Source organism: Thalassophryne amazonica, chromosome 17, assembly GCF_902500255.1.
Source record: "Thalassophryne amazonica chromosome 17, fThaAma1.1, whole genome shotgun sequence".
NCBI lineage: Eukaryota > Metazoa > Chordata > Actinopteri > Batrachoidiformes > Batrachoididae > Thalassophryne > Thalassophryne amazonica.
In genome coordinates this window covers 19252575-19275202 of record NC_047119.1, presented here as the reverse complement: position 1 = coordinate 19275202, position 22628 = coordinate 19252575, and the positions used below count along the sequence as shown (strand labels likewise).

At 38.9% G+C, this 22628-nt stretch overlaps 1 protein-coding gene across 3 annotated transcripts in view; it reads left to right on the top strand.

The window, feature by feature from the left end:
• The first annotated feature begins 5827 nt into the window (after nucleotides 1-5827).
• Nucleotides 5828-22628, top strand: part of ptpn13 (protein tyrosine phosphatase non-receptor type 13) — a 94289-nt gene continuing 77488 nt past the window's right edge. For all 3 annotated transcript variants that reach the window (XM_034191497.1, XM_034191498.1, XM_034191496.1), the window contains exon 1: nucleotides 5828-6123. The gene's annotated coding sequence lies outside the window, so the exon portion shown is untranslated. The remainder of the gene's footprint in view (nucleotides 6124-22628) is intronic.

Sequence of the window (22628 nt, the reverse complement as noted above, 5' to 3'; positions counted from 1 at the left end):
CAGGTGAACAGGTTAAATGGAAACAGGTGTGTCATGATTGGGTATAAAAGGAGCATTCCCAAAAGTCTCAGCCATTCACAAAGATGGGGTGAGGATCACCACTTTGTGAACAGCTGTGTGAAAAAATAGTCCAACAGTGTAAGAACAATGTTTCTCAACGTTCAATTGCAAGGAATTTAGGGATTCCATCATCTACAGTCCATAATATAATCAGAAGTTTCAGAGAATCTGGAGAACTTTCTACACACTAGCGGCAAGGCCGAAAACCAACATTGAATGCCCATGACCTTCGATCCCTCGAACGGCACTGCATTAAAAACCGACATCAATGTGTAAAGAATCTTACCACATGGGCTTAGGAGCACTTCAGAAAACCATTGTCAGTTAACACAGTTTGTCACTACATCTACAAGTGCAAGTTACAATCTACCATGCAAAGTGAAAGCCATACATCAACAACATCCAGAAATGCCGCCACAATCTCTGGGCCCAAGCTCATTTGAAATGGACAGATGCAAAGTGGAAAAGTATGCTGTGGTCTGATGAGTCCACATTTCAAATTGTTTTTGGAAATGAAGGACGTCGTGTCCTCTGGACAAAAGAGGAAAAACACCATACAGATTGTTACCAGCGCAAAGTTCAAAAGCATCTGTGATGGTATGGGGGTGTGGTAGTCCCCATGGCATGGGCAACTTACACATCTGTGATGGCACCATGGAGCAACACATGCTGCCATCCAAGCAGCATCTTTTTCAGGGACATCCTGCTTATTTCAGCAAGACAATGCCAAGCCACATTCTGCATGTGTTACAACAGCGTGGCTTCGTAGTAAAAGAGTGCGGGTACTAGACTGGCCTGCCTGCAGTCCAGTCCAGACCTGTCGTCTATTGAAAATGTGTGGCGCATTATGAAGTGCGAAATACAAAAACAGAGACCCGGACTGTTGAACAACTGAAGTCGTACATCAAGCAAGAATGGGAAAGAATTCTACCTACAAAGCTTCAACAATTAGTGTCTTCAGTTCCCAAATGCTTATTGAGTGTTGTTAGAAGGAAAGATGATGTAACACAGTGGTAAACATACCACTGTCCCAGCTTTTTTGAAACATGTTTCAGGCATCCATTTCAAAACGAGCAAATGTTTGCACAAAACAATAAAGTTGATCAGTTTGAACATTAAATATCTTGTCTTTGTGGTGTATTCAATTGAATACAGGTTGAAGAGGATTTGCAAATCATTGTTTTCTTTTTTAATTTACATTTTACACAACGTCCCAACTTCATTGGAACTGGGGTTGTAGATGACGCATGTTGCCTTTTTTGAGTAGCATGTCAGTTTTACTTATAACATATGATTTTAGAGTTTGCAATCATTTTTGAATGATATTCTTTTTAGGTTAGTTGGCTTAAAGTTAGTGAAATTAAATTAAGTGGATGGTAACTGGTCTGCTAATGGTTTTCAAAGGCTAATCCACAACCATAGAAGTTAGCTTCATTAATTAGCGAAAATGTGTTGAGCTCAAATGTGCCCATGGTGCTCATGACTACTATTTGCACAGGCATAGTATGTCTTTTCATAACTCCATTTCTGAATATAGCTATGTGTATTAAAATCAACAAAACAGGATGTTGCGTTTTTGCTGCCATTTTTTTTAAATTAATGGCTTCGTCTTTGATCAAAAGCCTTGCATGTCATCAATCAATCAATTTTATTTATATAGCGCCAAATCACAACAAACAGTTGCCCCAAGGCGCTTTATATTGTAAGGCAAGGCCATACAATAATTACGTAAAAACCCCAACGGTCAAAACGACCCCCTGTGAGCAAGCACTTGGCGACAGTGGGAAGGAAAAACTCCCTTTTAACAGGAAGAAACCTCCAGCAGAACCAGGCTCAGGGAGGGGCAGTCTTCTGCTGGGACTGGTTGGGGCTGAGGGAGAGAACCAGGAAAAAGACATGCTGTGGAGGGGAGCAGAGATCAATCACTAATGATTAAATGCAGAGTGGTGCATACAGAGCAAAAAGAGAAAGAAACACTTAAGCCTAATCTTAAAAGTAGAGAGGGTGTCTATCTCCCTGATCTGAATTGGGAGCTGGTTCCACAGGAGAGGAGCCTGAAAGCTAAAGGCTCTGCCTCCCATTCTACTCTTACAAACCCTAGGAACTACAAGTAAGCCTGCAGTCTGAGAGCGAAGCGCTCTATTGGGGTGATATGGTACTATGAGGTCCCTAAGATAAGATGGGACCTGATTATTCAAAACCTTATAGGTAAGAAGAAGAATTTTAAATTCTATTCTAGAATTAACAGGAAGCCAATGAAGAGAGGCCAATATGGGTGAGATATGCTCTCTCCTTCTAGTCCCCGTTAGTACTCTAGCTGCAGCATTTTGAATTAACTGAAGGCTTTTCAGGGAACTTTTAGGACAACCTGATAATAATGAATTACAATAGTCCAGCCTAGAGGAAATAAATGCATGAATTAGTTTTTCAGCATCACTCTGAGACAAGACCTTTCTAACTTTAGAGATATTGCGTAAATGCAAAAAAGCAGTCCTACATATTTGTTTAATATGCGCATTGAATGACATATCCTGATCAAAAATGACTCCAAGATTTCTCACAGTATTACTAGAGGTCAGGCTAATGCCATCCAGAGTAAGGATCTGGTTAGACACCATGTTTCTAAGATTTGTGGGGCCAAGTACAATAACTTCAGTTTTATCTGAGTTTAAAACCAGGAAATTAGAGGTCATCCATGTCTTTATGTCTGTAAGACAATCCTGCAGTTTAGCTAATTGGTGTGTGTCCTCTGGCTTCATGGATAGATAAAGCTGGGTATCATCTGCGTAACAATGAAAATTTAAGCAATGCCATCTAATAATACTGCCTAAGGGAAGCATGTATAAAGTGAATAAAATTGGTCCTAGCACAGAACCTTGTGGAACTCCATAATTAACCTTAGTCTGTGAAGAAGATTCCCCATTTACATGAACAAATTGTAATCTATTAGATAAATATGATTCAAACCACCGCAGCGCAGTGCCTTTAATACCTATGGCATGCTCTAATCTCTGTAATAAAATTTTATGGTCAACAGTATCAAAAGCAGCACTGAGGTCTAACAGAACAAGCACAGAGATGAGTCCACTGTCTGAGGCCATAAGAAGATCATTTGTAACCTTCACTAATGCTGTTTCTGTACTATGATGAATTCTAAAACCTGACTGAAACTCTTCAAATAGACCATTCCTCTGCAGATGATCAGTTAGCTGTTTTACAACTACCCTTTCAAGAATTTTTGAGAGAAAAGGAAGGTTGGAGATTGGCCTATAATTAGCTAAGATAGCTGGGTCAAGTGATGGCTTTTTAAGTAATGGTTTAATTACTGCCACCTTAAAAGTCTGTGGTACATAGCCAACTAATAAACATAGACTGATCATATTTAAGATCGAAGCATTAAATAATGGTAGGGCTTCCTGGAGCAGCCTGGTAGGAATGGGGTCTAATAGACATGTTGATCGTTTAGATGAAGTAACTAATGAAAATAACTCAGACAGAACAATCGGAGAGAAAGAGTCTAACCAAATACCGGCATTACTGAAAGCAGCCAAAGATAATGATACGTCTTTGGGATGGTTATGAGTAATTTTTTCTCTAATAGTTAAAATTTTATTAGCAAAGAAAGTCATGAAGTCATTACTAGTTAACGTTAAAGGAATACTCGGCTCAATAGAGCTCTGACTCTTTGTCAGCCTGGCTACAGTGCTGAAAAGAAACCTGGGGTTGTTCTTATTTTCTTCAATTAGTGATGAGTAGTAAGATGTCCTAGCTTTACGTGGGCTTTTTTATAAAGCAACAGACTCTTTTTCCAGGCTAAGTGAAGATCTTCTAAATTAGTGAGATGTCATGGTGACAGGTTCTCTTCTACAGGTGGACAATCTGTCCAACTCTTTCATCAATTCCTTAGTTGTGACCTTGAGATTTCTGCTGGACTTTTAGGGCAAAAGTTTGTTCATTTTCAGCTCTCAGTCATTTGAAATCTGTGTGGTCCCCTTCTTCATAATGATTGTACAGTTCATTGTAAAATCATGAATCTTTTTGTTCCGATGCCTTAGCTTAATTCTTTAGATCCCCCCTAACTTAAAAGCAAGAAGGCACTGGTTCCACAGGCATGTCATAGGTGCCCCAATTATCCCACACTCTTCTGGAATCATCCATGTGGCTTAAAGAAGCAGTCAACTTGGTGTATTAAACTTTTATCAACTAAAATTGTGACATAGTGAAAAAATTGTAATAAAACACTCTTGCTACTATTAGTTTAAAATAACTTTATATGGAAATAAAGCAGACATTTTAATTGACTTAGCACATTTATTATTTGGTAACATGAAATGATTGGAATTGAAAAACAATTGAGTTTGAAAGTTTTTAACCAAGTTGTATGTCACCGTATAGCCTCACCTCATCTGTATTTGTAAAACAAAAAATAATAAATAAAAATCATAATCTAGAGATCATATCGGTAATTTCAACACTGTTTGGCCACCAATCATTCAATTTTATTCCAAAATCACAAGACATCATCCTCACATGGGTGTTCTTGTGCCGTTTATTGGTAAATACAATAAACTGCAGTCATAAATAGAATAAATATGTGAATGCAATAGAGCATCTATAAGTGCATGCAAAAACATGATCTAAAAATGCAAAGAATGAATATTGTAGATGCTAAAATATATGGAAAATCATTCTACAGCCACCATATGGACATGGATGGTGATATTAGCAAACACAAGCACAGGTTCTAAAAGCACAGGTTCTAAAAGTTGTGTAGCACATAACTAAGGCAAACACGCAATGACTATCACACGTCACTAGATGGCACGCGACTACCCTAATGAGCAGGTTAGCCATGCACAGCTGAGGAAGGAAGTTTTTAGCAGTGAATTGCTTCCTGAATGACTCAACCAGCTTTGATTTTCAGGACAATATTGAAATAATAGTTAATAAGTGCTTATTTTGTGTGATCTGGGAGCAGTTTGCACCATTATGGGTGCAGAATAGAAAACAAATTAACTTTCAGAGCATTCTGACTTCTTATCTAGCATTAAAATATAAATTATTTTTGTGCTGTCGTGTTACTGTTATACTGTTACTGTTTTATACACACACACACACACACACACACACACACATATATATATATATATATATATATATATATATATATATATATATATATATATATATATATATATATATATATATATATATATATATATATGAATTTGTAAACATAACCTTTATCCATTAAAAACATATTTTACTGATTACGCCATATCACATTCAAATGAATAAATAAAATGAAAATAATGCAATGAAAAAGATTAATCAAGATAAATAAATTTAAACAGATAAATAAATCTTCTAAATAAGTTGGAAATTAAACAAGATAATTGATGTATTAAATAAAATATTTGGAAATATCAATTCATTTCACTTAAGAGGGTTTCATCATATCGTTTTAATAGTATTCTAAAAACTGTTGCTTTAAAAAATGACAAAAAATTTGGGTTGCGAGCCTAAAACTTTTTGTTTATGAATAAAGAATTTTTCAAGTAAAACAGAAAAAAAAAATCATTGTCCAGGAATTTGTTTACCGCAGTTTCATAATAATAAAAGTTTAAAAAAGTCAAACTGTCGGAAAAGGTCACAGTGCGTTGTGCGTTACTATAGAGACGGTTCTTAGTTTCGGCCAATGGGCAGCCGCTGTAAGGTGTCTGGTGACGCCCACAGTCAGCCCACACCGCCTGCTTAGGGCGGGGTTATTCCGCTCGGCAGCAGGAATGGTAACTTGGGAAAGTGTTGTAGTGGCTGTTAAAGACGACTTGTAAGCACTTTCGGTTAAAGAGATTCGTTTATTTTTCAACTCGTACCTGCACTGTAGTGGGTTCGAATGTACGGTGGTAAGGTCAACCTGTTGCTGGTGTCGCGGTAGAGTCTGCTTCGTGTGACCGAGATGTTCCTTTGTGGATGGGATGGCGTCTGGTCCCGTTTGTCTGCGCACTCGTAGCCTCGACAGAACATTTCCCTTACAAGTGACTTTATAACTCTTCTTGCTCGGTGAGTCTGGTTTTGAACACTATGGGAAAAGTTTATTTTGTTATAGGTAGTTTTATTCACACGCTTACACTGGTGAAAACGTAGCCTGTAGCAGCTGAAAACATTTAAAAGGTTTTAAACCGCATCTAAGTTATTGCGGTATGCTGACGATGCAACACTGTGACTGTGGTTTAAACCCATTTATGACATGAGGTACTGCTAGAAGACAACTACAAGGTTTCTAACGACTATAGTGTAGCTAAATGTGCAATATTTATGAGAAGATTGGAAAACACAATACATTTGTTCATATAAAAATGCTCTCAAAGCCATAAAGAGACACATTGTGTTATACTTTCTTAAGGATTGATTGATTGGGCATATTAAAATATAAAATTGTACAATATAATAAAAAAATACTGGCACATAAAATACAAAGGATAACATAAGATAGTCAATAAATACATTGTGGTCCTCAAAGTAAATGGTTAAGAAGGCATGGTATCTCCTATCTTTAAACACCATCTCTTTGCTGTAGAAAATTACTAAAATTAACTTTACTGAAATTAAATTGTCATTTGTTTAGATTTTGTGGCTACTAAAAGCTGCAGCAGATGATGACGGTTCAAACCAGACAACCAATGTTTTGGACTGACCAGATGATGTTGGTCAAATAGTTGGCAGGTAGTTTAGCCCCTTCATGGTTAGTGTATTAGCCCCATCTTCAGGTGGTTTAGCCACATATTTAAATGTGAATTAAGTTGATGTTACTGGATGTTGATGAAGCAGTGCACTCAGAGTTGATTTTTTTCTAAATGCGGTAGGGTGAATTCCTGGTCACGCTACCTGTCTGCCCTTGGATACGTATGGGTACAAATGGACATCAGGGTTTATACAGGATTTCTCCTTTGGTTAAATCAAACTGAAATGGGATTTGGTTTGTTCACAATGTGAAAAGTGTGCATGAGTGGACAACTTAAACTTTCAAACCACTTGGCATTGATGAAGGAGGCAGTTGTCATTCACCTTGAAACGTCTCTCCTATAATGAAATTGCCATGGCTTAATGGATTATTTTTTAACTCCCCTTTATCTGTCATTGATGCCAAACCTTTCACAGAACAGGGTTGTCCATTTGGTGAATTACATTTACTCTTGACTATTACATGGAAAATTGGTGTACTATTGCAACACATAATTACTACTAGAAACAATTCACGTGAAATTAAAAAGATTGAATAATATCACTTGAAGTGTTCAGTAATTGCCTTGGTGATCAACAGGCAATGCAATATTCTGCTTGAAGAGTTCCCATTGCATTTTATGTAATCACATTAAAAATAAAATATTAAAATATGGAAAAATATAACAGATTCCATGTTACAGACAAAATACCTGAGACAGCATGACCATACATACCATGTAAATAAATTTGGAATACTTTCATAATTGCATTGTGAAACCAAATGAATAAATTTGCACCCCTTTGTCCTAGCTATGAGGTGAGAAAGAGCCCTTACAGTCAAAGGTCGCAATGGCTTGAGTTAGCATTGGACATTTAGCTGTCAGATGGAGCTGGTTATGTAACATGTTTCAGCCAATAGATGTTCTTATTGGTCAGTGATCTTTAGCATTGCTTGATGAGAAAACTCTCAAAGGACTTTTCTGATGTTGAATCTTAAAGTGTAGGTGATACGATATGTAACTTTTTTGTTGTTGTTGAATATTTAAGGCTAAAAACAAACAGTTTGATATTTATCCTTTCCTGGTGCACAGTTCCTGAAAAGATAAATATTCGGATTTTGAACTGTGCGCCACTATAAACCAGGAACGTCTGGGCAAGTCCTGACGTTGGAGAAGGAGGACAAAGTGGCATCAGCACCGGAACCATTATTTTAATAGTCCCATTAATTTATGGATTTCGTTTCCACCGAGTGGTTCGGGTCCGAGCTGCACGATGTTTTCGGTGTCAGAACGGTTAATTCTCTCTGGCAGAATCCTTTTGATTGGCAGATGGAACACTTATATTGATGAGTGCCGTCCACAGTGTCTGCAGCTTCTCCACTCGACACGGAGGCAAAACTGAGTATTTTCACATTATTTTATTGTTTTGTGGATCATGGGATAATTTTGTCCCGTGCAGACTGAGATGAGGGACTGGGAGTCTTTCAACTTGCGGCACAAAGCAGGCCGTGGTGGAATAAGAGGAGGATTCGTCCACAGCAGAGACTCGATCCATTAACGGATTACAGCCGGCACTGTAACCTGGCACCAAACCTGTGCAGAATGGACTTTTCTTCAGCCAGGACATAAGGAATTAAATTATTTTCAGACGTTGTTTTGTAAAGGATAAGTTTTCATCAGACTGAAGATGGTCTCACTGAAATGGACAGGTAAGACTATATTATTTACTCCTTGTGTGAATGGTTTTAATTTTTAATAAAGTGTTATACTATTAATGTACAGTATTCAAGAAGGAAACAGTATTTATTTTAAAAACAGCTGACATTTTCAGTCCCTTGTATCATTTTTTTGGATTTGAAATGTATGTACCTGTTTGTCAGAAAAAATAAATAAAAAAAATCCACGCTTCATCACTTTTTTCTGATGTCACAGATATAGTAAAACAAACCATTTTTGTTTAATCAGTTGATTATGACCAAAGAACTGGCAAAAACAAACAAACAAAAAAAAAACAGTTTATCACCTCCTCCCACATCGCCTGCATTATTTATTTATTTTTTATAATCACCAGTCTGTGTTCTGAACTCTGCCAATATTGTCACAGTTGTCAGACTGAAGGTTTTCCTCCAAGGTTTAGTCTCCCTCATTGTTATCTAAATAAGGCTCAAAACCACAAGGCTGTGTGTCCCCACATCTTCTTCAGAATCACCTTCAGACTGGACTTTAAAAAAAACAAACAAAAAGCTCCACACTAGAAAAAAAAATTGTCAGAAAACAACTCGACTTCCACCGTGTTTACAGTTGATTTGGGCTTGAATCAGCAGGTCTTGTTCTGGTGATGACGTAGCAACAGTATGGCTGCGGCTGAGGGCTGAAATAGAGAACAGGCTTCAGACAGCTATAGTTTATCCTTCACTTGCGCACTTATCTACTTTTATTGTTCAGGATTTTTTAAAATATCAACATTTCATCACTTTTAGTGATTATTTATGCACATTTTTGGTGTCACATACACTTTAAGAAGTTTCACCACCAGTGAAGGCTAAATTTCTTACTTGTATGGAGTTAGTTTTACATGGTGAGGGTAAGGAATCAACTCCCAACAGGTCTTTGGGCAGTCTCCCTTCCATGACAATGGGGGGTTGTCATAATACCATGACTGTCATAAAAATTCTTCTGTGTAGAAACACAGCTGCCCCGAGTATTTGACTTGTTATTGTATGGCAACGGATGAGTAACATTATTTTGCCTCTGGGTTCACTTTTATTCATATGTTGAACAGATGCCCTCACTCCAACAGTAGACCTTTGCTTTTAGTGTAGTAATCTTGACTTGAACTAAAGAAGCTTTAGTTCCACAGTTCTAAAATCATGAAAGACTGTAAGTATCCAGTCCAGTGGTCATTAGTTTATCAAATGTCAGTGTTTTCAGGCCTTCCAATGAGTAAAAACTGGCCCAGAGTCTACATTCTTTGTGATCAATATTTTCCAAGCCCACGTGGTAGATGGGTACATTGCAAAGTGTGGGTGGGATACAGCTGAAAAATAAGGGCATTCCACTGTCAAATCACATCCATGAACCAGTTCTGTCCCACAGCTATGTAAATACTTTGTTTTGAAGAGGTATTCAAGGTAAATAATGAAGAGATGGGCTGTGTAAAGTGAGTACTGAGATGGAATGTTATGACCGTCATTATAGGAAAAATGGGGAAAGAAGCCAGTGGGTTGGGTCTGTGTGTTTTGGGATTTGGGGGGGTTGAGGCAAGTTTTTGCAGAAACCATGCCCTGCATGTCACGGTACTCATGGCAACCCTGTGATTAAGAGAAATGGAGCGGATGAGGCACCGACCAAAATGAGATGTGAAAGCCTTCAGTCCAGAACTGGGCTGATAATCATAACATAGTCATTGATTTCCTTTTTCGCCATTTCTGACCTTTGTTGGGAAAACAATTTCAAGCTGTAGAACCGAACGCTACCAGGTTCTGTAGTCTTGGCATTAAATATGTGTACATAAGCAACCACATGCTGTTGTAAGCTGATCTGGAAAAGCCAGTCAGCTTCAATTGTAAGAAGGTTAAAGTCATCTTGAAAACCAACCATTCATTTGGTTTTCCCTTCTGTTTAGGTGAGTCACAACTTCTGTTCTATTTATGCTACTATTTCCTGTCAAGAACACCGGAATCATTTGGACAACACTATGAAGACTGTGACCAACAACCACAATCTCGTTACTCGTCACAGTTTCATAGGATGATGGGGGGAATACACGGAGTAACAGTTATGTCCAACCAGAAACTTTTGTTTAAGAACTAACATTTTGCCTGGTATTTATATTAGCACCATGTCCATGATATTTTAACACAGCTTCAGCCTTTACATAATTAAACATGTCTATTCAAACACTATTCAGAACCTCCCTTCCTAGAACTCCACACTGTGTGTGTTTTGAATTTAAAGCATGTGCTTGCAGACAGCATGATATGATTCTGGGAAGAGAGGTTCACTCAGAGTTTGTTGTTGAATTTTCCTGGCTTGAATGATGACTTCAGAAGGATTTTTCTTTTTCTTTTTTTTTTTCCTTAAACCTCAACACTGGCACTGACGTCTCCTTCTCACTGATTTCTCTTCCAAATGTCATTGCCAGCTGAGACCGCACATTTAATGTTTGGAGGTGGAGGATATGAACAAATTCCTGCTTGTATCTGCTAGATGTGCTGTTGGAAATGAATAATGTGGAAACTTTTTTCCTTATGGTGCCAGATTTTTCTTCAAATTTGGTGCTAGTCAGGCCTGCAAGATATACATAATTTATGAGTATGTTTTAGGAAGAAAGTTAAGTGTTTTTATGTTTTTGTTCATGTGAGATGCAGATAGATGAGCACTAAAAAGGGCGTCAAACATGAAATAATTTCTGGTCTACTTTTTTGATTATTATGAGTTATTCTGCTGAAGTGCAGTTTTCTGTGGATTGTTTTCAAATCCATTTTGTGGGTTACAGCTGAGTCACAGACAGGAAGGTGGGAGGAAAGGAAAAGCTTTACCTCAATGTAGAATGGTGTAAACTATCATGTTTCCAGGATTATTTTCATGAAAATCCTTGCAACTGTGCTCAACACTTCTAAACACTGAGCTCTTGCAACAGACTACATTTGGTTAGGGTTTTTTTTTTCACTGTAGTAATCATGTTGGATTACATGGTAATACTTGTGAAGAGCATCCCCACTGTTTGTTGCTCTGTGATTACAACCCTCACACTAACGTGACTTACCAAGCACCTTACCTCCTTTATAACATAGTATAAGATTCTGATCAGATTGAATGGGGCTTTCCACTTTCATGAATTGTCAAGATTTCTAAAGTGAACTGCCACAAACAGTAGTTCATGCCGATTCTCTGCCATTTGGCCTAAAAAGTGCCCAGCCCACCACATAGCTGACCCTGCTAAGAAAGTACTGCAGTGCTGTTACTACAACACAGAAGTGTCACAAGACGGCACCATAACCCCCAGCTAGACCTGACAAAACTTAAGAATTACCACAAATTCTCAAAATATCGACACAGACATCATGAATGTATTGCCATGGTTGTTTATAAACCGGGAAATGGGCCACCACACCCCCTTGTTTTGGCTGTGCGCACCCTTTCTGAAATGCTGATTGATTGATATTTTGTGTGTGTGTGTGTATACAACCCCTGGCAAAAATTATGGAATCACCGGCTTCGGAGGATGTTCATTCAGTTGTTTAATTTTGTAGAAAAAAAGCAGATCACAGACATGGCACAAAAGTAAAGTAATTTCAAATGGCAACTTTCTGGCTTTAAGAAACACTATAAGAAATCAGGAAAAAAAATTTGTGGCAGTCAGTAACGGTTACTTTTTAGACCAAGCAGAGGGAAAAAAATATGGAATCACTCAATTCTGAGGAAAAAATTATGGAATTATGAAAAACAAAAGAACGCTCCAACGCATCACTAGTATTTTGTTGCACCACCTCTGGCTTCATCGTCCCCAAACATCCTTTCAATTAATGGGATAAGAAAACTGTCCAAAATATCAACGTAAACTTGTGCATTTATTGATGATGTAATGACAGCCATCTCCCCAGTGCCTTTACCTGACATGCAGCCCCATATCATCAATGACTGTGGAAATTTACATGTTCTCTTCAGGCAGTCATCTTTATAAATCTCATTGGAACGGCACCAAACAAAAGTTCCAGCATCATCACCTTGCCCAATGTAGATTCGAGATTCATCACTGAATATGACTTTCATCCAGTCATCCACAGTCCACGATTGCTTTTCCTTAGCCCATTGTAACCTTGTTTTTTTCTGTTTAGGTGTTAATGATGGCTTTCATTTAGCTTTTCTGTATGTAAATCCCATTTCTTTTAGGCGGTTTCTTACAGTTCGGTCACAGATGTTGACTCCAGTTTCCTCCCATTCGTTCCTCATTTGTTTTGTTGTGCATTTTCGATTTTTGAGACATATTGCTTTAAGTTTTCTGTCTTGACGCTTTGTTGTCTTCCTTGGTCTACCAGTATGTTTGCCTTTAACAACCTTCCCATGTTGTTTGTATTTGGTCCAGAGTTTAGACACATCAGTGCCTCACATTCACCCCGATATCGGGCTGCTGCCATGCAAGGCACTCACTGCACACCGGGAGCAACTATGGGATTAAGGACCTTGCCCAAGGGCCCTTAGTAATTTTCCAGTCAGGCTGGGGTTTGAACCGAAGATCCTCTGGTCTTAAGTCCAACACTTGACCACTAGGCCATCACTTACCCGTAGCCAGGGAAGTTTAGACGAACCGCCCACTCCACCCATTTTTGTCTTTTTTTTTTTTTTTTTTTTTGTACTGGTGCCTTTTCGGGGTCTCTACCAGATCACGGTATTATCGAAGTACCAGTATAACATGTTCAGTACGTGCACCTGTAAACACTCCGTGTTCACATCAGCATTTGATGCTGTGAGCTGTCCACTGTTTTGTGCAGCAGGACTGAGTTGAAAAAGGAATTCCCTTCTGTGACTCAGAGCGTGAGGACACTGAGAGCAGAGTGCAGAGTTTACACACACATTTTAAAACCTTTTTGTTTCAGACTCTGTGCCGTTCTGTGCCTGTCCTTGCTGTGGTTCAATTAAAATCTCAGCTGCAGACGTGTGATGCGTTGCAACAAATACGAATGCCCCCTTCCCCAAATACACCAAAAGTCTCTTTCTGAGGAGAGCGAGAAGTAAAAAGCGCAGATAAAACCTTCTTATCTCTCAATTAGGTCATACGTTCCACATTTCCACAACTTCTCCATTCTACCTGCTTAGAGACTGCAAATGTGTGGTGACGCCATATGAAAAGAGGGTCTTGTTTTTTTCAGGGGGGGGGGGTATGTGCTCCTCAGCACCCCTCAATTACAGGTCCACTTTTGAATACATTTTTTCATACTAATACAATAGTAATAATATTTTTAACAACTAAAACGTTTAAATGAGTATTACTCTGGGCCTTTAGCTTTACTGCAGTTCTATGCTGTTTTTAATTTATGAGCTATATAAAAATAAGTTTACTTATTTGGACTTTTGTGCATAACTACATAACTGTCTAAGCTCAGGCATTACTGGGTCTGTTGGGGCTCTAGCTTAAAAATCAGGTCATTTGGAGTTGAGGAAGTCATAAATATGAAAATTATTATTGCTCTTGGGGTTATGTTTTTGATAGCTTTTTGCGGTTTGATCTCTGTTTTAAACTGTGTTGTGAAAGCAAGTTTTTTCAAGCTCCATCTTATGGCTGAAGTAAAGCCCTTCCTCATTAGAAGTAATTTTCATAACAGCCATTCATGCTTTCATCAGCTCCAGACTTGATTATTGTAATGCACTTTATTTTGATGTTAAGGAGTCTTCTCTTGCACACCTTCAGCTTGTGCAAAATACTGCTGCTTGTCTTTTAATGAACACTTCCAGAAATGAACATGTTACGCCCATACTTTACTCACTCTACAAAGAAAGGGTGAAAATATGCAAAAGAAAATCCAATACCACACACATTAAGCAGTATAACTAAATTGGGGGTGGGGTTGTTGTTCCGGTCCTTCAGGAAGTCTCAGAATGCCCCATTCTGACCTCAAATTTTCAAAAGCTCTGTACCACCCCCCACTTGGTCGGTCCGTTCCCTTGCATCTAGTGTCGCCCCCTTGCTACATTTTCCTAGAAAAAGCCCTGGTTACAGTGGCAGTACATCATGGCACTGTGTATAAAGTCTTCCATGGCACTACTCAGCTTCTGCAATGCAGGGGATGTTGTTCCTTTAAATTTATGGAGCACTACATGTTATCATCATTGTGACATATGGACAATGATTATGAACTATGCATGCTGCCCAAGGCTGCAGCTGAAGAATGACATTGTCCAGGTATCTATACTATGTGGTGGCAGTATCTGGTGGGCTTCTGGTTGTGGTCATGGCAATGTCTTCATTGTTTCTGATTTTTAATCTTGTAATTATTATTATCCAATTATTTTACTTTTTTTTATGTCTTTGTGGAAAAGACAGTTTTTAACTAGAGCACGCAGTCATAGGCCCAATCTCAATTCTCTTTTGTTCCTCTTCCCCTTATCCCTACGCCTACCCCTTTAAAACAAGGGGTAAGGCGAAGGGGTATGCCTCTAGCCCTATGAATTGAGACACCCCTTACGGGGAAAAAAAACTGCCCGTACTGCCATCTTCACTGTTTGTCAACATGGCAACCGAAGCGCAACTTGTTGGAGTAGCCGGTTTGCTCTTTTTATTTTCTCACCTTTCTTCATAAATGCAAAGAAATAGAAGTTGCAGATTTCTTCGACGCATCACAATCATGTTGGAGAATTTTGTGGTATTAATGTATGTATTATAATGCAATGAATGTATACATTATACAAGTTTCACTTTTTGAATGGAATTACTGAAATAAATCAACTTTTTCATGATATTCTAATTATATGACCAGCACCTGTATGTATGTATGTTATGGGCTGCATCTAGTTCTGTTAACCTTATATTTCTTTTTCAAATTATCCCATATTTTTTCATCCAGCCCTATTTCCTTTAGAAATTTCCTTGACAAATAATATCAGTCTATTAGGACGTCAGGTTATGTGTTACACATATACATGCGTGTGTATATATTTTCCAACTTACTCCCATTGGTGAAACTTCTCATTTTCTGCCTGAAAGCTTATTAGGAGACGAGTGTGCTCAAGGCTCCTGTTTGTTTACAAAATACACACGTGTTACAGACCTTGAAATCCAACAGCAGGGATCACTATTATCGAAAGATTTATGAACATACAAATTAACGTGCTTATCCTTTACCGTGATTTTCTCCATTGTGAGATATAAAAGTGTCTTATTGTAGCGTTCATGTGTATGTGCATTATAACGCCTCAGCACACGAGCAAAGTTACAATATTCTTCAGAACAACAATATACGCAACATGCATCCAGCAGCATACACATTGCTGCCATAGGCAATTGCCTGTAAAGTTTTTTTTGGCAAGTTATAACTTTCTAGTAAGTCACTTCGGCTGCTCCCTTGTTTTTGCACTCGGGGCCGCCACAGCAAATCCAAGGTGTCCAAGGTGGATCTGCATGTTGAATTGGCACAGGTTTTATGCCGGATGCCCTTCCTGATGCAACTCCACATTACATGGAGAAATGTGGCAGGGGTGGGATTTGAACCCGGAACCTTCTGCATTGAAACCAAGCGCATTAACCACTTGGCCACCACAGTGTAATTTGTAATGAAAGCCGCTTACATTTGTGCATCTCTTTCGGCGCCATGTTTGTTTCTTTGGAGACAGCCGAAAGCTCCTCCTACCCCTCCAACAGGGTGTGCATCCAGATTCACTCCGTTTGAAGGGGTTTGTAGCCCTCCGCCTACCCCTCCGCCTCGCTCCAAAAAGAGAATTGAGACATCCCTCTGTCTCTCGTGCCTGCACAAAACAGAGGGGAAGGGGTAAGGGGAAGGGCCAAGGGGTACAAACCTCTGCCAACACTAGTTTCCAATGCCACAATTTTTTACCTTAGTTTCTGGATTCTTTTTCAGATAATTTTCATAGAACATTGGTTATCTTTGATATGCACAATTTGTCATTGCTTTTGGTACTTTGTGTCTGACTGATGACTGGAGGATAGTCAAACAGGCATAAAATTGGAACCTCCATCCAATTTTGGTGGTGTAGGTAAATCCATAGCAAAAAAACATGAGTGAATGAGGCACTTTTGATTGCGATATAATGCAAATATACACCAAATGGGCTTTCCAAAATTTAATTCAAATGGCCACAAAATTCACAAGACGGATCAGATCCAGATCAAACCTTGTCAGGTGATAGTGAGTGCCAGTCTGCACCTCACTTTCAAATATGAGAGTGATTAGGACACATTTGTTTAAGATGTAATGTAAAATATACATTAAATGGGGGTTTTCAACATTAAGTTTAAATGGCAATGAAATCAGTACTCCGAATCAGATCCAGATCAACCTTTCTCAGTCAATGAAGGACACCATCCTACACAATGCTTGCAAATATGAAAGCAGCTCAGTCTTTTTTGACAGAGTTAAGAATTTTTTAAAATTCATTCAGTGTTAAAGGATAGGGATATTTCCAAGATTTTTCCTGACTTTGACCTATGACCTTGAAAATTGATTCAGTTCTTGCCTATCAGGATATGAATCCTCTGTAAAAATGTCATAACGATATATGAAAATTGTGGGTTCCAGGCCCCAAACAGGGGCGAAAACATAACGTGTGTTGGCAGAGGTAATTACTGCTCATTTGACCTTCTTTGTTGCATTAACTCTCAAAGGCTTAGATTCTTGGTGACCTCCTTGACATTTCCTATATCTTAATTCTTGGTCAGTCCCCATGTTCACTCCAGTAGGCTGCTGGACAACGTTCTCCTTTCCGGATCCTTGAATACCGCAGGGTGAAAAAGAGTGCTGCAATGACTTGGTGAAGGATGTCTGCTTTTGCTATTTTGGACCACTGCCTCCTAAACCCCCTCAATAATGATCAGAACCAATAGTCCAATGGGAGAGGAGCTGGCCCCCGCTACAGCCTCAGTGTGGATAAAAAAACATTACACTGTAGGTCTCTGTTTTGTACCCCTTGTTATTTCAACAATCAGTCCTCACAGCACCCACTCTCCTCATTCTCATGGGTAACCCACTTTTCCTCACCCTGTTTGTACATGTTTGCCAAGAATTGGCCTTCCTGCATAAAAAAGTAGCCCTGTGACATTCTTTTTCATTGTCTGCAAATTGTCATCTCACTCCTTGAAAACCTAATGTTAACCGGACAGCTAGCCTTTTTGGTTATTACTTGTATGTGGTTATCTGTAATCTACATTATAATAGCCAAGTGGCCACTGTGTACATGCATGTGTATGGCTGATTACGGCGAAACCGGGGAGAGCTAACTTTTGCCATTTGGTATGTATTTTGGGTCAAGGATGAATGCTGCAAAAACAAAGTTGTTAGCACAAATATTTTTTTGACAAATTAGTGATTTTAGCTAACCAATAAACAATGGACATTGATATTTACATTCTGGACTCAAACGCCAATCCAGGAGGGAGAGGTAAATCATCTTCCTCTGCAGAGCCTTCTTACCAAGAAAATCCATCGGGTGTATTCTGTCATCCAAAACCACACACACATACACGCACACACCTGCACTCTGATGCAGATATATACAGTGAGGCAAATAAGTATAAATCGACTTTGATCGACTGTCGATTTTGCAAGTTTTCTCACCTAAAAAGAGAGAGGTCTGTAATTTGTACCAGAGGTACACTTCAACTGTGAGAGACAGACTCTTTAAAAAAAAAAAAAAAAAAACATTCTGAAAACTACGTTGGATGATTTTAAAAAAATTAATTAGCATTTTATTGCATGAAATAAGTATTTGATACAATAGAAAACCAGAACTTAATATATGGTACAGAAACTTTGTTTGCAATTACAGAGGTCAGACATTTCATGTACTTGATGACCAAGTTTGCACACTGCAGCAGGGATTTTGGTCCACTCCTCCATACAGATCTTTTTCAGTTCTTTCAGGTTTAGAGTTTCAGCTCCCTCCAAAGATTTTTCTTTTGAGTTCAGGTCTGGAGACTGGCTAGGCAACTCCAGGACCTTGAAATGCTTTTTACAGAGCCACTACCTAGCTCTGTCTTACAGGTCATTGTCATGCTGGAAGACCCAGCCACGACCCTTCAGTGCTCTTAGTGAGGGAAGGAGGTTGATTTCCAAAATCTTGCAATCCATGGCCCCATCCATCCTCCTTTCAATACGGTGCAGTAGTCCTGGCCCCTTTGCAGAAAAGCACCACCAAAAATGTTTCCACCCCCATGCTTCACGATTGGGACGGTGTTCTTGAACAGCACATTGAACACTTGTATTCATGCTGTTAAAAGCAATATATCTTGAATGTGTCAAAGTGTGAACCTGTTTTTCTGTACTCATCTACTATGGAATGTTGATTGTCTTGTCTGTTCACACCTGTTGACAATGCCAGGACAGACATCTTCTTTCTCTACTACTTCTTCCTCTATAGTGCATCCAGAAAGTATTCACAGCACTTCACTTTTCCCACATTTTATGTTACAGCCTTATTCCAAAATGGATGAAAGTAATTTTTTTTTCCTCAAAATTCTGCACACAATATCCCCATAATGACAATGTGCAAAAAGTTTGTTTTTTTTACCAATTTATTAAAAATAAAAACTAGGGGTGGTAGCCAAGTGGTTAGTGCACTTGGTTTCAGTGCAGAAGGTTCTTGGTTCAAACCCCACCCCTGTAACATTTCTCTATGTAATGTGGAGTTATGTTAGGAAGAGCATCCGACATAAAACTTGTGCCAATTCAACATGCAGATCCACCTTGGTTCTGCTGTCACGACCCTGAGAAAAAACAAGGGAGCAGCCAAAGGAACTTACTTTTTATTAAAAAGTAAAAAACTAAGAAATCGCATCTACATACGTATTCACACCCTTTGCCATGAAGCTCAAAATTAAGCTCCGGTGCATCCTGTTTTTACTGCTCATCCTTGATGTTTCTACAGCTGAATTGGAGTCCACCTGCGATAAATTCAGTTGTTTGGACATGATTTGGAAATGCACACATCTGTCTACATACAGTGGGGCAAAAAAGTATTTAGTCAGTCCCTGATTGTGCAAGTTCTCCTACTTAGAAAGATGAGAGAGGTCTGTAATTTTCATCATAGGTACACTTCAACTATGAGAGACAAAATGAGAAAAAAAAAAACAAATCCAGGAAATCACATTGTAGGTTTTTTAAAGAATTTATTTGTAAATTATGGTGGAAAATAAGTATTTGGTCAATAACAAAAGTTCAAGTCAATACGTTGTAACATAATATTTGTTGGCAATGACAGAGGTCAAACATTTCCTGTAAGTCTTCACCAGGTTTGCACACACTGTGGCTGGTATTTTGGCTCATTCCTCCATGCACATCTCCTCTAGAGCAGTGATGTTTTGGGGCTGTCGCTGGGCAACACAGACTTCCAACTCCCTCAACAAATTTTCTATTGTGTTGAGGTCTGGAGACTGGCTTGGCCACTCCAGGACCTTGAAATGCTTTTTACGGAGCCACTCCTTCGTTGCCCGAGCGTTGTGTTTGGGATCATTGTCATGCTGGAAGACCCAGCCACGTTACATCTTCAATGCTCTCACTGATGGAAGGAGGTTTTGGCTTAAAATTTCATGATACATGGCCATGTTCATTCATCCCTTAACATGGATCAGTCATCCTGTCCCCTTTGCAGAAAAACAGCCCCAAAGCATGATGTTTCCACCCCCATGCTTCACAGTAGATATGATATTCTTGGAATGCAACTCAGCATTCTTCTTCCTCCAAACATGATGAGTTTGAGTTTTTACCAGAATGTTCTATTTTGGTTTCATCTGACCACATGATATTCTCCCAGTCCTCTTCTGGATCATCCATATGCTCTCTGGCAAACTTCAGACGGGTCTGGACATGTACTGGCTTAAGCAGGCGGACACGCCTGGCACTGCAGGATTTGAGCCCCTCTGTGTGTAGTGTGTAGCCTTTGTTACTTTGGTCCCAGCTCTCTGCAGGTCATTCATCAGGTCCCTCTATGTAGTTCTGGGATTTTTGTTCACCGTTCTCATGATCATTTTGACCCCACGGGATGACATCTTGCGTGGAGCCCCAGATCGAGGGAGATTATCAATGGTCTTGTATGTCTTCCATTTTCTTACAATTGCTCCCACAGTTGTTTTATTCACACCAACCTGCTTGACTATTGTAGAGTCACTCTTCCCAGCCTGGTGCACATCTACAATTTTCTTCCTGGTGTCCTTTGTCAGCTCTTTGGTCTTGGCCATGGTTGAGTTTGGAGTCTGACTTGTTTGAGGCTGTGGATAGGTGTCTTTTATACAGATAACGAGTTTAAACAGGTGCTATTAATACAGGTAACAGGTGGAGGACAGAAGAATAAGAATAAGTTACAGGTCTGTGAGAGCCAGAAATCTTGCTTGTTTGTGGGCTGACTAAATACTTTTTTTGCCCCACTGTATAAGGTCCCACAGTCTAGTTGAAAGCATCTTTCAACTAGACTGGCACTAAGTAGTTTGCAAAGCTGAAATCACTCCATCTTGCAACATTTCAAGTATTTTTCTCACAGTGACTCTAATGAGAAGCAAACAGGGGAAGCATCTTTGTTGAACACAATGGGGAACAATTGAGAATAAAGTCAGACAATGACTAACAAATAAAATCATGTAAGGGACAGAGACGAGGAATGAAAGCTCAATAAAGAAAAGCTCATGCAAACAAGGAAGGAAACAAACACCCAGACTTGTGAAAATCATGATTGATATCAACAACAGAAACATAAACAAATCTAGTCTAGTTCAAGGTTCCAACTTCTGATTTTGTGCATTTACCATATTTTCGAGAGTATCGGTCGTGTTTTTTTTTTTTTTGTAACTAGTTTTGGAGGCCCTGCAACTTACAGTCCGGTGCAACTTATATACTGAGAAAAATCATGATTCATGACCACGAATTTTCAGTACAGTGGAAAGGAGAAACACAACATTAAACTCCCTTTTTTGTTTTAAAAAAGCAAGAGGTGGAAACTTCCCAACTGGGCTCAATTCAGAACAGCTTGAAACTGTCACACTTAAAACGTTCTTTATAGAGTGATCGTCGTACTTTGAGATTTTCCTCATGTCGACCTCCAGAGGAAAAATTAAATTTGTAGTCATTCTCATTTCAAGCAAATAAATATGAATAAATGTCTTTATCAAGCAACAAAGCATCCAGTGAAATAAAACAAACAACAAACATCTGTTCCTGCATGCCGCAGCATATAGCAGAGCGAAATACACACACACACACACACACACACAGAGTAAATGCCACAGTGAGCTGATTTATTCTGAACTCACCTGTTAGTTGAATCATTGTCAGTCACTTCAGGAAATCTTCCACAAACAAAATTAATCCACAAAGATCAGCCCGTGCTGGGCTCAAAAAGCTTGACCCACTTGTGACTGACTTCACACTCTGGAGACTCGAATAAAATCCAGTCCATCATCCAGTCACAAAACACTGTCCCAAATAGTGAGACTAATTTACAATAGCAGAGGCTATCTTCTTCTTCTACTCCTAAACTTCAGGCTTCAGGAAGAAGAAGGAAAAAACAAAAAACAAATGTTTTTTGTTCTTAAGAAGTAACATTTTACCACAAAGTCTCTTTTTTCCTATTTGGAAGAAACCTTATTATGTCTGCCAATGTTGTAATAAAATCATCAGTGTTTATTTATTTGCTTGTTTGTCTGTCTGTTAGCAGGATTACATCAAATCTACTACATGGAATTTGAGGAAAGTCTCACCACAGATAGCAGTTAGGCCATGGAAGACTCCATTAAATTTTGGGGGTGATCCGGATTCTGGATCAAGGTTCACTTTATAGGCTTTTAAGGATTACGTCAAAACTACTTCACGGATTCTCAACAGAGTTGCACTACAAATAGCTATTAGGGCATGGAAGACTCCACTGAATTTTGGAAGTGATCTGGATCCAGATCACCGCCAAAATTTAGTGGACAAATTCCCATTTTGTGCCTCAACTTTAATTAGCTCATTAGCTGTGCTCCTTAACCCCCTGTATGCCTTATATAAATAAATGAATAATGCCGCAATTAAATTCATTTGGCGTTTTCTTGCATGAAGTGGTAAATGCAACTTATACTCCTTAAAGTATGGTACAAATTAAATCATGTTCTTTCCAGTATTATGATTGCTATTAGGGTGGGAT